The following is a 14,763-nucleotide window of genomic DNA, read 5'->3' on the forward strand; positions in this document are numbered from 1 at the left end:
GCAAAGGAAAAAGTCAGGTTTGATTCTGGACATATTAACTTCAGGAATTCACCTCTCCTTGGGTGTCTTATTTGTCATGAAACCCCCTCAGAAGTAAAATTTAATCAAACATAACACATCTCTTCACAACTCTGACTTAACCTCAAAACCAATCTCCAGTCATAGCGTGGAGAGTTTCAGATTACTAAGAAAGCCAACAACCCCCTCTAGAATTCAAACCATTTGAACTCTGTTAGCACCACTTTGCTTTAATTTATACTCTTTCCTTGGTTTTACAAATTTGCTCATTACAGATATATAATAAAACCAGAATTGTTAAAAACTTTGTTAAATTCCAATTATTAAGTCTGTCTGGTGACTCAGTAATTTTCATCTGGAACAGTTAAGAGTACTATGGGAGAAATAAGGCAATTTTCATTTTGAGAAAATTAAACATTTCATATTTAGCAACTTTAAAAATTCTATGTTGGACTGTATTACCTTTCCTTATCACTTCATGACACTGGTGTCACTTGAACTAAACCTATGGATCAATAGAGATCCTCCTCCTGACTTCACTTGCTTCTAAAGAAACATTTTCAATGTTTTTGCTGACTCCTGTTAGTAGAAAGTCATGCCCTGCTGTGTTTTAACCTTCCTCAACTTTTCAGTCATATTTATCAACTTGAATTGTGGATGACTGTGTAACACATCTGTGAAACTGATTTTATACATTGGTCATAGATAGAAATATATTAGTGAACAACTGTAAAGAGAAAAGTGAAAAATGCTCTTTGCAACCAGGAGTCATGTTTGAAACAAGGGCTGTTAAACTGCTGCTGCTTCCTAAGATGAAATAAAAAGTTTCATCTAACACTGGAGTTTCTAGAATGAAAAATTATTTAAACACTAAGCAGCAATCTTGACTCGTTAGAGCTGAGTTAATTACTATCATCTAGAAATAAGTTATTCACAGTCATCCAGAAATGTGTTTCTGATGTGTCTGTAAATAAGTACTACACTATCTATTACTCCAAAAAATCAACAATTTCCTACTGCTGTCCTTCCAGATGCCTACTTACTCCAAATGCTGCCCACCAATTCACTTGCATTAAATGAACACAGGAATTCACACTAAACTCATCCCATGCCTAATTATTTCAGCCTCTCACTTGTTTATTTTCTATGCAGCTGCAGCAACTTTGTCAGGGGCTCAGACTCTGATAAACAATTCCCTTCAAGTCTATCTTTTGCCCATTAGACCCAAAATGAGCAACAGCTCCAAGCTCCTGATGGCTGCAGTGCTGAGGGACGCTCCTGCTGCAAAGGGCAGGTGAGCACAGCTTTGATGGCTCCAGCAGCATCCCACTGCTGGACTGTGGGCTCCAGTTTCCCTTTAGTTCTGACAGCAAGCCTCACTGGGATCAGTGGTGCAGCCCTGAGTTTTCATGTAATGACCTTTTATCACTCCTCTGCACAGGGCTGCTCCCAGAGTGAGCTCTGAAGCCGTGTCATTTATTAACAATAAAGCAACCCACAAGCTCCTTATGCCCATGGCCAGGGCATCTGACAAAAGCCCCAACATGGTGCTGATGACACCACACCACCCCCAGCACCTGCCTTCATCAGACCAGAAAAACAGCAAATTTTCTTCTTCATGTATTTACATGTAGCAGGATGAAGCAGACTTATTTTCCTGGATGCTAGTGTGATGCCAGTTGGAAAGGAATATCCCAAAGCAGTAAGACCTGGCAGAACTCACCTTCCAAATATGGCTGTAACTAGTTAGAACACAAAGACACTGTCTCCTTCTAAATGATGCTTTTTAAATAAATGCTTTTCATCTGAAAATATATTCAAAAATTAAAACTGAGCTTTAAAGGAACAGTCTCCTATGTGGCTGATTTGAAAGGCTAAAAGTTTTCCCAATCATTTCAAGTATGAGAAAATCCAACAGCTCTCCATTTGTGACTCAGGCACTTGGTAAACACACTCCACAACTGCACCGTGGCTGTGTGCCAGTGAAATGGTGAGTCAGCAGCCAGGGAGGGAATCAAGGCATTTAACCCTCACTCAGAGAACATTCTTCTTACTAACAGAATGAAAGCACACCATAAAAATGTAAAGAATTACTGGAATTTTTAAACCACTAATACAGGCAACTATCTCAATTTTCTTCCAACTTTACAGAATTTCTCAACTTTTAAATTAGGACAAACACTTAAGTAAATAGCAAACAGCAAACTAATGAGAAAGAGGTTCATGAACACACATCAGCCCTGAAATCCTTACTCTGACCAAAATCCCAGTGATAACCCTGGTAAGATTGAATGCTGAAGAGCATTAGAATTGGTAATACTTAATACTTTCACAGATAAGAAAGGAGTACACTTTCCTAATGAAAGTACAGTTCAACTCATCTGTCCTATTCCCAAAGGAGTATCTGTGCACATGACTTTGCTTCACAGTGTTCTTGTTGAGTGGCTGATGAAATCATGAGATTTCCTAAATCATTTTTAAATTAACCCATCATAAAAAATTCCCCACTGAATTCCATCACTGGGCTTGATGGAAGAGTACCTAGAATACTCTAGGTACTCTATTCAGGATGGAAAAAGAGCACAAAAAAGTGAGGATTAAAATATATATATATTTGAAAGAGCACTCAATCATCCACCTGAAGATCTGAACACTCATTTACAAGGTAGTTAAACACTGCCAAACCTGAATGACAGCATTTTATACCTACTTTCTTCCTCACTCCTCACAGGTGTAAATAACCATGCTGGACACCTGGGGAGGAGGGGAAAGGAGTAGGGAGAAAAGACTGCAGTTATTGCCTTCAGAGTGTTAGTTAAGGGTAATTATAGAGCAGCTGTGAATTTCCAGCTTGGCCCCATTAGGGAACAGATACAGTTCCCAGTTATGGCTGAGGACAGCTCTGGTGTCTTCATGCAGCTTGAGCCTACAAACGCCTACACAAAGCAGGTTTTGCACATCTGGCCCCACTGACCTCCATGGCCAGAGCCATCTCCTCCAGGAACTGAACTCACAGCCACTAGCACCCATTTAGTGTTAGCTTGTCCTGCCCTGATGAAGCCTGGCTGTGAAATGGCAGAGATGAGAATCAGTTTGTGTAGACACCTAGTATGTCCAGGGTGGAAACACAAAAGTGTCCCCTCAGAGATCTATGAAAGTCCGTTCTCCCATCTAATGGCCCTCATAAAGTCTAATTCAAAGTTTAGAAAAAACCATCACCTATGGCATTAAGAGATAAGGCCTGACAAACCCTGCTGGAGTAGCCAGAAAGACTTTCCCCCATCCTTCAGCTCTTTCTGCCAGATGTTAACAACTGCAGCAGGGCTTGAAGATCACACAGACACATCTGAGCCAAAGGAGATAAATTTGAGCTGACAGTGAGCTCAAATGGTTGACCAGAATCTAGGACATGAAAAGGTGGCAATGTCCCACAGAAGAACACAGCAGCAGGAAGGAGATTTTCTCTTCAAACACCACATCCCCCTCCATCATCTCACAGACTGGAAATACAGAACTATGACCAAAGAATAACTTCATTAAAAACCAATGTCACTCACTGTGAAGGATTCTGCCACAGGTTGCACTTGACCTACAGAAGTGTGAGAAGAGAAACAGGTCCTGCAGATCTTCAGTTTAGAAAGCAAATTCCCCATGTATGCTGCTAAATTCCTCCATCTGAGATTCTGGAAAAAAGAGAAATGTAAAAGATTGTCAGTGTGCAGTATTAAGCTTGCAGTCTATGGAAGAAAATCAAGATACATCTTTCTTGTATGCAGAAGGCTCTAAGTAATCTTCCATAATTATAATAACCCTGGCAAGATTTCAGTGTTTTGGCAAAGCCTTTGCTCACCTAGAACTGTGCCAATAATCCCTTTTAAAATACCAAAGCTCCTGCTTTTTTGAGCACTGCCTGAGCCCAGCGTGGCAGAGAGCATGTGCTCAGCAATGCACCTTTCAACAGTCACATTCTTAACACGTCCATGTGTTTAAAATCATTCTTTCTTGGTCACAAACCTTCCTATCCCCTTTCAAAAAACAGGCTGATATTTGGATTATTTTTGCCTTTGTATTACTTGCAGACGATCTACACAAACACTAAACCATTGGTCTGTTTTATTTAATTAAAGCAGCTGACCACAGGTTACATGCATGAAAATAATACCTTTATAAAACAGGAGGAAGGTCTTGTTCATTTGACAAGAATGGTTCATTTTTTTAGAGATTCAAATCTTATAGCTAGTAAAAATAGGTCATCTTCAACTGATACAAAATTAATTATAACCAAGCAAGTACAAAATCTGAACCCACATGCTTGGGGTGAGGTTCTCACCCTGTAAGCCAACTAATGCTCTAAAATGTTCTCCTTTCTATTCTGCAAGACCTCCCAATTTTCCCTGTGTATAACCTGTGCTTTGAACATTAAGAAAGATGACATTTGTATTAAGGGAGTAAGATATTCAGCAGGTTAATGTTCTACTTTGTGAACAGATTACCAAGAAAGAACCTTCCCTTGTTCTAAAAGGCATTTCTGCTCTGTGGATTCTGAAAGCTGATTTCACCATGGAACTGAGTCATCAAGGAAATGCTGAGCAGCACCAGCCAAGGAACAGAGACCAGGTTGCAGCTACTGCTGCTCAATCCTGCACCTTTTTGTGCTCAAACCCATTTGCACACAGTCACCTCAATCTCTTTAGAGCTGCCCTTGTACAGCAGTTTGGTTTCCAGATGTAATAATGCACAAAGTGATACTGCTGAAGCACAACAGGAACTTCATTCCCACCCTCCCAGACGAGTGTCCTGACCCATAAATCCCAATGCTGGGTTTGCTCTCTCTCACTGATCTGCAGAATTAAGAATTATAAAATTGAACAGACAGTGGGCAAATTCACGGCTTGCAATGTGACAGCAAGGTGATCAGGAACACCCAAATATTTTTCCCCTTTTCTTTCCCAGTCTTTGGCAGATGTGGCATTAAGGGACACACTTCAGTGGTGGACTTGGTAAGGTTTGGTGTTATGGTTAGACTCAAGGGTCTTAAAGGTCTTTTCCAACCTAAATGATTTTATGATTCTATTACAACAGAGATGAGATCCTAAACCCAGATTTGTCTCTGTTGCCAAGATGCTGTGGTAAAGCAGACAGAGATAGTTCCTGTCCAAGGAGGAGGAAAATTCACCATCAGAAATACAGTTATAAATACAGATACATGGAAATTTGATATTGACCTTGCTGCACTAAAAACAGTAAGAGATTTTTCACCAGCTTGAATAGATCAAGCCCACAGATGGGAGATGTGCCAGCTTTGCTCATCAGCCTCTACCTAGCCTTTGCACAGCCTCATTTATTACAATCATCACTTCAGAGGGAGGTCTTTAAGATCAATACAAAAGAGAAACAGACACAGTAGGTTTGTATGAAATGTAAAAATGGGGTTTGAAGGTGGGGATCAAGAGACAATGAGACAAAAGACAAGGAGGAAATAGCACAGGTTAGCAGGTAATACAAATCCTTACAACTCCAAGGGAAGCCTGAAACATCTTCATGAACACAGGGCTTGGAAACCAACAGGGTAAAGCACAGTGAATGAAGAGACTGAAAATGGGGCTTCACTCCAAGAAAAGAGGATGGTTGAGTGCATTTTATATAAAGGTAGTTAGGGGAAATAAAATGTTTCTCTCAAAATGGGGACTTGGAATCACTCCCTGGATTTGCTGTCAGCCTGCACAGTGACAGGCACTGGGTAAGAGGGCTCCCAGTGATGTGAAGTGGGGACTAGTCTGAACATGAGGGACAGAGTAATGCACTGGCTGATTTACACAGCATGCTCAAGTCTGAAGCAACAATTGTTAAAATAACCGCAGAAATTTAAAAATACTGAAAATGGAGTGTTCTCAGAGTGCACAATTACATTAATAAGCAAACAAGCTGTTAGTGGGTATCACATGATTGATTTTTGGGTTCATTGCTATGAAGTCTTGATTCAAAAAACAAAGATACTTCCACTGTGACTGACAGCAAGACAAATGAATTAGGGGCTGCCAGCCAAAAGTTCATTTTATCTCAAGAGAAGAGTTGCTTACTCATCTCTAGTCAACAGCCCCTTTTAAACATACTGGAAGTAATTTTAAAACCCCAAGGAACAATGGAATTTAAATTATTTGTGAGGGTGGAAGACTCAGAGGTTTTCCTACATGACCAGTTATTTCCCAGAAAAATATCAGATGCTCTATCACCATATTTGTGATATTTCCCCCAAACTAAACTCCAGCCAATACAGTTAAACTCAGATTCACCACAGCAGATCGAATTTGCTCTCCCTTTCTTCGCAATGCTCAGTTGTTGCAATCTGCTATTTCCTTTTCTCATGGTCATATTTCTGAATAAATCAGTGCATTCAAATAATTCCAGTGAATCAGTTAATGCTTTAAATGAAGTTCAAATTAATTCAAATGAATCAGACAGCTTAGAGAGAAATAAGTAAGTAGGTCAAGGTGGTGAGTTTAGCTCTGTGAAACCCAGGTTCAATCCTCTGTTCCAGCATGAGGTGCTCCACACACGGGGTGTGACATGTGAATTGCTTTTGGTGTGAGTCTGCAAAATATTCAGGCACTTTTCACTGAAATCCCCTGAATCAGACAATCAATGAATAACCCTAGTCCATCAACAGCTTCACAGAGCCATAGAATGATTTTGGTTGGAAGGGTCCTTGAAGACCATCTCATTCCAACCCCCTGCCATGGGCAGGGACCCCTTCCACTACATCTGGTTCCTCCAAGCCCCATCCAACATTTCCAGGGATGGCACAGCCACAGCCTCTCTGGGAAACCTCTACCAATTTTATTTATTTTTTTTTATTTTATTTTTACTATTTTTATTTTATTACTGGCACACCAAATCCCCATTTCCCTGTCCCTGTCAGGAAATTTCAGAGACTCAAATGTCATCAGATACATCATTGGAGACATTCTAGTCCATGGCTTGCATTTTTACATAGCTAAGGAATTTCTAAGTTCTCCACAGTTTTTCTTTTCCAGAAGGGTAATAGCAGTTCCTTGTTTGGAAGAAATGTGTCCAAGACAGAGAGAGGCCACCCTGGGGAAAGAGAAATGAAAGCAGGGACAAGGAAGAAAGCCACAAGAGTGAAATGGGGTGAGGTTTGGGGGAACAAAATGTCCAAAAAGATCAGAAATGTGGCTTGGCTCGTGAACCTGATGAATATTAAAAGCACTCAGAAATTATTATTTGGTCTGAATGTGGATAAGAGGCATGGGGATAAGACAGGAAAAGAGAGATTTTGCAGTCTTTCTCAAAATCTAAAATCATAAAAAATCTTCTTCAAAATGAATAAAAAATCTGCTGGAAATAAATTAGTTTGTAAATCAGGCTTACTGTGCAAGTCTAAATTTAACCACAACATTTATTACCAAGCACATTCAAAACACATCACACCCAGGGAAGGTTGGGTGTCTTTCTAGATCTCAAACTTTGCTTCCTTGCAGCATCATCCTATTTTAACTTTTGAACTGAACAGCTGCAGGGGCTTTGGTATGACCTATGAAGGAAGTTACACTCAAGCAGAACATACCTGAGAATATCAAGTGCATAAAGCAAACACCATATTGAGAATCACCTGCCAGACTGGTGTTTTATTTACTGAGCCTTTTTCCTATTGTGCTTGCACGTTCACAAGCAGAAACATTTTCTGATGTCTGCTGGGAGCTCACTGGGACTCCTCTGAAGCAGTAAATAAACACTTTTCACTCACTGTGTGTGCCAGATCAGCTGGGAGCTTCCCATGTCCTGCCCTGCAGCTGAGAGCACTGCTGACTGCCCCTGAGTGTGGATTCACAGGCTGGTGAGTGGGAGAATATGACAGTTCCCTGAGTTACTCATTCATCCCAACACACACTTGGTCCTTTATTACAATGCACAGAATTCACTCAGGGGAAAGAAAGTAAAGCTATTCACAATCTTCAATCTACCCTCCACTAGCACATTTCAACAACTTCCAGTCATCCCTCTTCTCTCTGTTATCTTTAAAATGTTCAGGTGCTCATACCTCCAGCACTGGAGATACATGTCCTCAACACTGGGCACGTCAATCTCTGAGTTCTAGTTTGCAGCTCCTGACTTATACACACAAGTAAAAGTGTCCACAAATTAAAACATAATTACTCAAGCTGCACCAAGGGAAATACAGGTTGGCTATTAGGAAAAAGTTTTTTACAGAAAGTGTGATAAAGTTCTGGAATGGCTTCCTGAGGAGGTGGTGGAGTCCCCATCCCTGGGTGTGTTTAACAAAGCCTGGATGTGGCACTGGGTGCCAGGGCTGAGTTGAGCTGTTGGGGCTGGGTTGGACTCAATGACCTTGAAGGTCTCTTCCAACCCAGTGATTCTGGGAATTCTGGGAATTCTGTGGACTACAGATGCCCAACTGCACATACCTGCACATTTAGCACAAGCAAAGGCAATTTGTACTAGAAAAGGGTAACACAAACTACAGACTCTCCATTGAATAAACTGCAAATGAAACCACAGATCATGGCCAGTTCTCTTCTATTGTGCTGTACCTCTCAGAAGTGTTTTAAAATAAACACTAAATAGGAATTGCTTAATGCACCTTAACCATGCCTTTGGGATGCTCTGGGACAACTGCAGAAAGTCACAAGTCCCACACTATACACAATATACATTTGAAATATTAACTTCTCTTAAAATATAATTATTTTCTGTTGTTACCTCTGCGAACAATAATTGCCAAAGGATTTTGTACAGAAAAATTCACTTTTCTGTGTCTGATTAAGGCTTCAATACAGTTCCTCAATCAATGCAATACAATGCCCACAGATACACTGTATTTTTTTCCTACAGTCATAACCCACAGTAAAACCTCTAAGTCAGTAGAGAATTTGCTGTTGAACACTAAAATTCTAGGATGCCTCTTTATTCTTATGCACTGAAGAAAGTGGAGGGATATAAATACAGTCAAAGGTTAAAACAGTCTTATTTTATACACAATTGCAGAGTCAACATGGTAGCACATTCTACATATGAGACTCTGTACAACACATAAGAACACCTACTAGGCAGGGAAAACTGAATTTTCACATTTGGAACAAAAATCAAACTTGTCTTGCACACTCACAAGTGAAGAGCACCTTTACTGAAGCAGGTAAATGTTCTTGTTCCAGGTCCAAGGTATGATCTCCCAGAGCAAGCCTGTCTATTAAAGAGGTTTCATTGCAAAAAGTAGTGAGAGGTTACACAAAGTGACTGTGAGTGCATTTAAGAATGATACTCAACCTGATTATTTGCTTTATTCTTTAGGTAAACCAATCCTTACACTTGAAGCCTGATGCCCAGTGCCATGCCTGGGAATTGCCCAGCAGCAGCTCAGGGAGCCACAGCTGAGCTCAGGAGCCCCTGGCCTGGCAGCCACAGCAGGGAGAGGGAGAGCCCAGCTCAGCAGCTCTCCTTCCAGCTCCCAATGCCTTTGCCAGACTTTACACAGCCATGCCAGTCGTTTGTCTAGATGGAGGAGAACAGCAGATAAATAGAGAAGAGGACTAAAGCACATTTGGCAGGATAAGACTTTTCAGTGGGAAGGGAGAGCAGAGAACTTGGGAGGTGCTGTGCAAGGTGCCAGCAGAACCAGTATTTGGAGAAACATCCCATAAATTATGTAGTACCACATGGCCCTAGATTATGTCATTTCATAATATTCCTCTCCACAGTCCCTGGTGTTCAGGACAGAAACATGCAGCTTGGTTTTGAAGGAGAAGGCTCCCATGTTACTGTCCAATGTCATGAGCACATTTGAAATGGCAGGGAGTGGGCAGAGGAAGGCAAGCAAAAAGAAGCAGGGCTCATGGTGGGACACCTGCAGATTGCAGAATGGAATGGGATTTCATCCCCATCTCTAATTTACCTTCTCATCATTGGAAAATCTTTCAACTTAAACACATCCTACAATTTCAGGGATTCTGACAGGATACAACGATTCTGACCACCTGCACTGGAAGCTGTTCCCTGATCATGGAGTGATTGGGCCACCAGGGGGTTGAAAACAGGAAACTTGAGTTCTAGGTGTCACAATTTAGGCCATCAGAATTAGTCACAAACTGTCATTAATTTCCTTTGCTACGGTTTATTACCTATAAAATGGAGGTGCTACAAACATTATCAGACTGTTTTGAAATAAAAATGATAATCCAAGAACAAACATGCAAGAAAGTCTCTGAAGGAATTAATCTACTTGTCCATGTGGTTGAGTGTGAATGTTGTACATAGGTCAACTAAAAAATCAGAAAAAATCCCCAAATACCAAGTTCCTGTCCATTTTAATGTACAAGGAGTTCATTCACAAATTTCACTCTTGAAAGACAACCTTTCCAGCAAATCTGACAATGTGCTTTCACCATTTTGCATAAAACAGAAGGGATATCACTCATCATTAAACTTGGCTGACATATAAACCTACAATGAGCTGGAAAGCAGCAATCAAACCCTCAGTTTTTTGATGGGGGTATGCACATACTGAAATTCCCTTATTTTCTGAGCATGACAAAGGAGGCTGCAGAGTATTTTACATCACAGATCTCCCTCAATATCACTATTTTCTCAACAAAACCTATTTTTCTATTGCACTCAGTTCAAGTACAGACAAATTCTTGCTGTTAGAGAGAAGAAATTAGCCATGAAGTAACCCTAAAGCCTCCAAAAATAACTTGCTCCTTTTGAACTCTGACTATAACTACTTCAGAAAACACAGAGTCTCCTGCAGAACCATGTGTTTATGACTGGAAGCCCCAGTTTCCTTACTCCAGTCTTTGTATATTGGCACTATCAGCATCTGCAAGAACAGTTTCCAGTGCTGCTGAAAAGAAGAGGAAGAAACACAATGTGGAACAGAAGAAGAATGTGCACAGCTTATTGTGTTAAAAAGCAGCTGTGAATGCATGCATTCATGTGCAAGGATTACTGCAGCAAAGCCTACAACCACAGATAAAATTAAACTGATTTTTTTTTCAGCCTCCCAGAGATATTGCTCATGTAATATCAGATTTTTACTCTCCCTTTCCGCCATGCCCTACAGCTTGCTGCATTCCAGTCCCATGGTGTTCAGCAGGGCTCAGAATGAACCCAAAGCCCTTGCTGCAGTCAGCTGCTCTCCATCAGACCTGCTGGGAAGCACCAACACTCACACAGAGCTGCTGGGGAGACTCTGAGCTGTTTGCAGCATTGCCAAGATCACAAATGCAGTTCATTGTACACATTTCACCTATTTCATTCTTTGTGTTTTAATTCAGAAATGAGAAGTGGGGTACATGAGAATGACATTGCAGAAGCTGGTGGATTTGGTAACCACAGTACTTTGTCATAATTTTTTTAATACAAGGAAAGGCAAAGCTAAAGAATATAATATTAAAACAAATTCTAAACCCAGTTCTTGCTTTTTATTGATCTCTAGGAAGCAATATCAGATTTTTACTAGTTTGTATCATCTGCTAAAAACAACACTAATCTATCCAAGCACACCAGCACTCAATACCCTTTTATAGGTGTCAGTGAGCACAGCAGGAAGCTGAGATCACATCAATTTCTCAAACTTGTTTCTCAGTTTTAAAACCAACATGGTCCCAGCCAAGACTTTTGTCATTTTCACAGCCTGAATGGAGCATGAAGCTCAAAGGCAGTACTTGGACTCTCTCAAACTTCTCAAATAATGTATTTTCTGCTTGTATTGTTTTTAATGTAGATATTTGCAAATCATGTAGATTATCATGGCTGCCAGAAAGATAAATATTCATGGCATCAAATATTGGAAAGGAAATTCTTCAGAACAAGATCCCTAAGTCCTAAATTATATAAGATTATCTAGTAAAATGTATGGAGCTGTCTTAATTTACATCCATGGAGAATCTTGTTCATTTCACATGTCTCCTAAAATATTTTGTCCCTTGGTCATGATACAAACATCAAATTTAGGATTCTTTCATTTTGCAGGTCCTCTAGTGAGCACTACACTACAGAAGGCACTGAATTGAAAAAAAGCATCCAGATGAAATAGTGTCACTAATTTCAAAACATGCAGCTGATTTTTATCACATTTCAATAATGTTTCTAATCTCCTACCATAACATATAAACCAGCTCTCTGAAAGGCTAAATAACCAACTTCAGCTGCTGTGATCTGCACAAAGACTCTGCTTTATTAAAAGACATTTGCTTCCATCATTTTTAATACATCAGTTTCTGCTGTACTAGATAATCACTTATCCAAGTTTTAATTTCCAAGCTCTGTGTTGTTTTATGGTACTTTACATTTTACAGTACTTTCAAAACATGAAAATCAAGAACAAAAACATGACAACCAAGAGGATGGTGAAGATGATCTAAGAAAATATTTCTATTTTTTTTAACCTGCCTCAAGTGTGTTTTATGTTGAGTGTACTGAAATCCTGCAATGACAGGAGTTCATATTAATTACTTATTATTCTCTTAATAAGAATGTTCATAACAGATGCTGGTTCATCTTTTGACATGATCAAGAACTCAAAGTTTAAGTACACTCTGTACACCCACAGGAGATGCCACATACAGAAACATTTTTCATTTATTCCTGTTTAAGGGCATTGCTCCCAATCTTTAAAAAAGGAACAGATTTGCTCTGCAGACACACAGAAAGTGTCCCAGTGCTCCTGGGGACAGCCAAAAGCTGTCCCCAACTGCTGCTCCAGAGCAGAGGAGAGCTACAGCCAACACTCACTCATAGCCAAGTTCCCTTCAAAACTTTGGTGGTACAGCTGGAGACAAGAAATAAAAGTTCACACTTTGTTACAATCTCATTTAAAAAAAAAAAAAAAAAACCACAAAAAAAACCCAAAAAAAAAAACCAATGTCACAGGTTCTTAATCAAAGCCTCATTAAGGGCACCAGATTGGCAATACCATAATACACAACTTCTACCATCAGCTCTTCCCTCCTTTACCTTGCTACAGATCCTCAGAGGCCTTGACCAAGAGATGAGAAGAGAAGGAAAATGGGGTTATTAATTCCTGAAGAAATGTCATTGAACTAATGGGAAAAAAAGAAAGTAAAGAGCAATATGTTCTCAACATTTTCTTGCACCATGCAGAAGGATCTGTGCCAATCCTTTAACTGGCAGTATGTTCAAGTGTGTTTTCCTGAGATATTTCATAGCAAGACTTCCTTGGGTTCTGTATTCCAATGAACTAATAATATTGGAAAGAAAAGAGAGATTGGGAAATGAACATGGAGAGCTTCCCACACCCAGTGAGTACCCAAGGGTTTGCAGACCTCTCCTTCAGCAGACCCTTCCTTCAGCCCTGCAGAGAAGGATCTGGGGGGTGAACAAACAGCCACCTTGTGAGGACTGCCCTGGTGGAAAAGGTTTATCCCCAGCTGTTCATCACCATCAGCTGCAGAGGTTTCTGCCCCTCCAGAGCAGCTCCCAGCTGTCCCCTCTAACCAGAACCAAAACCACTGCAGCCAAAACAAAGCAGATTAGCACAGATCTGCCTCTTAATAGTGTTAGAAAGATGCCAATGAAAGCTGGCAATGCACCCCCTGCCCTTCCCCCTGCAACAGCACTTAACTGACCCCTTCAGGCATCACAGGATGCTAAATAGACAAATAATGATTTTTTTATTGAACAGGAGAAAAAGCAGAAGGGGGAAAGTAGGAAAGCCTTCTTCAGTTGCCAGCTTTGTGTCTTCTGAACTAAAGTAACCAGCAAGCCATGGCTTTATCTCCAGTACACAAATGGGAGAAGGAAGGTTAATTTATTTCACTTAATGAGAAACATAATGTTTCCTCTTTAGCAGATAAAACACAGAATGGGCCAGCAAAGTGTAAACTAAATATACTGCAAGACAGGTCTAAAGTATCCTAGGTCTCCCTCTCCTTTAGAATCACAATCTTCAATCCTTCTCATGACAAGGTAATACTTTAGGGCAAGCTGTTTAATTCTTGCTTTAAGGCTAAACACTATTTGTCCTTCTTGAGAAGCAGTTCAGAGAATGGCATGGGTTTGATCAAGAAAGATTTGAAATACAGAATAAAAAGAATCCTCTTTTTATTAAAAGCAATAAAAATTATGGGCAGATGTTAGGAATCTCTTCCCTCCACCTCTTTTTTCTGTCTTTGAGGAAGACAAATCACTGAAAGTTTAGACATATAAAAACTAACAGCAACATCAATTTTGAAGCAATGTGTATTTCAACAGACAGCACATCAGTCAGTTTGGTTTACAGAACCTGAGAAATGATGTTTTAACCTTTACTCTTGCTTCTGTCAGAGTAGAAAAGATGTAGTTTCTCTGCTTTGGAGTACAACAGATAAGGCTGTTAAATTCAAAATTATACTTATTGCTTACGCAAATAATAACTACAGCATTTGCCCTGCATTTAATTTTTTGTCTGAGTTCAAGTGCTTGCTTGGTTAAAAAAAAAAAAAAAAAGGAGAGAAATAACAGGGCAAGTGTGTTCTGCACATAAGTGCATTTTTTTGATGTTCAGTGTCTAATGTGGGGCAAGGGGAAAACAAAAGGAAGAACTGTTGTGGATTTTAGGGAAGGTAATGCAAAAGCCTTAAATTATTAACCTAAAAGCTAATTACACCTCAGCTATGGCAAGTGCACTCCTGTAACACAATGGCAACAAACTCGGACCAAAACTTTCTGGACTCTCCAGTTTCTCCTGCCCACTGCATAGATAACCCTCAC

The 14,763-nt window shown here is 40.1% G+C and overlaps 1 long non-coding RNA gene across 1 annotated transcript in view; it reads right to left on the bottom strand.

Annotated features, from left to right (window-relative positions):
* LOC134424354 (uncharacterized) overlaps positions 1–14,763 on the bottom strand; it is a 51,778-nt gene that overhangs the window by 17,957 nt on the left and 19,058 nt on the right. Inside the window, exon 2 of the long non-coding RNA XR_010029394.1 lies at positions 3,576–3,701. This is a non-coding gene — a long non-coding RNA (uncharacterized LOC134424354). The remainder of the gene's footprint in view (positions 1–3,575; positions 3,702–14,763) is intronic.

This window comes from Melospiza melodia, chromosome 13 (assembly GCF_035770615.1).
Source record: "Melospiza melodia melodia isolate bMelMel2 chromosome 13, bMelMel2.pri, whole genome shotgun sequence".
Classification (NCBI taxonomy): Eukaryota; Metazoa; Chordata; class Aves; order Passeriformes; family Passerellidae; genus Melospiza; species Melospiza melodia.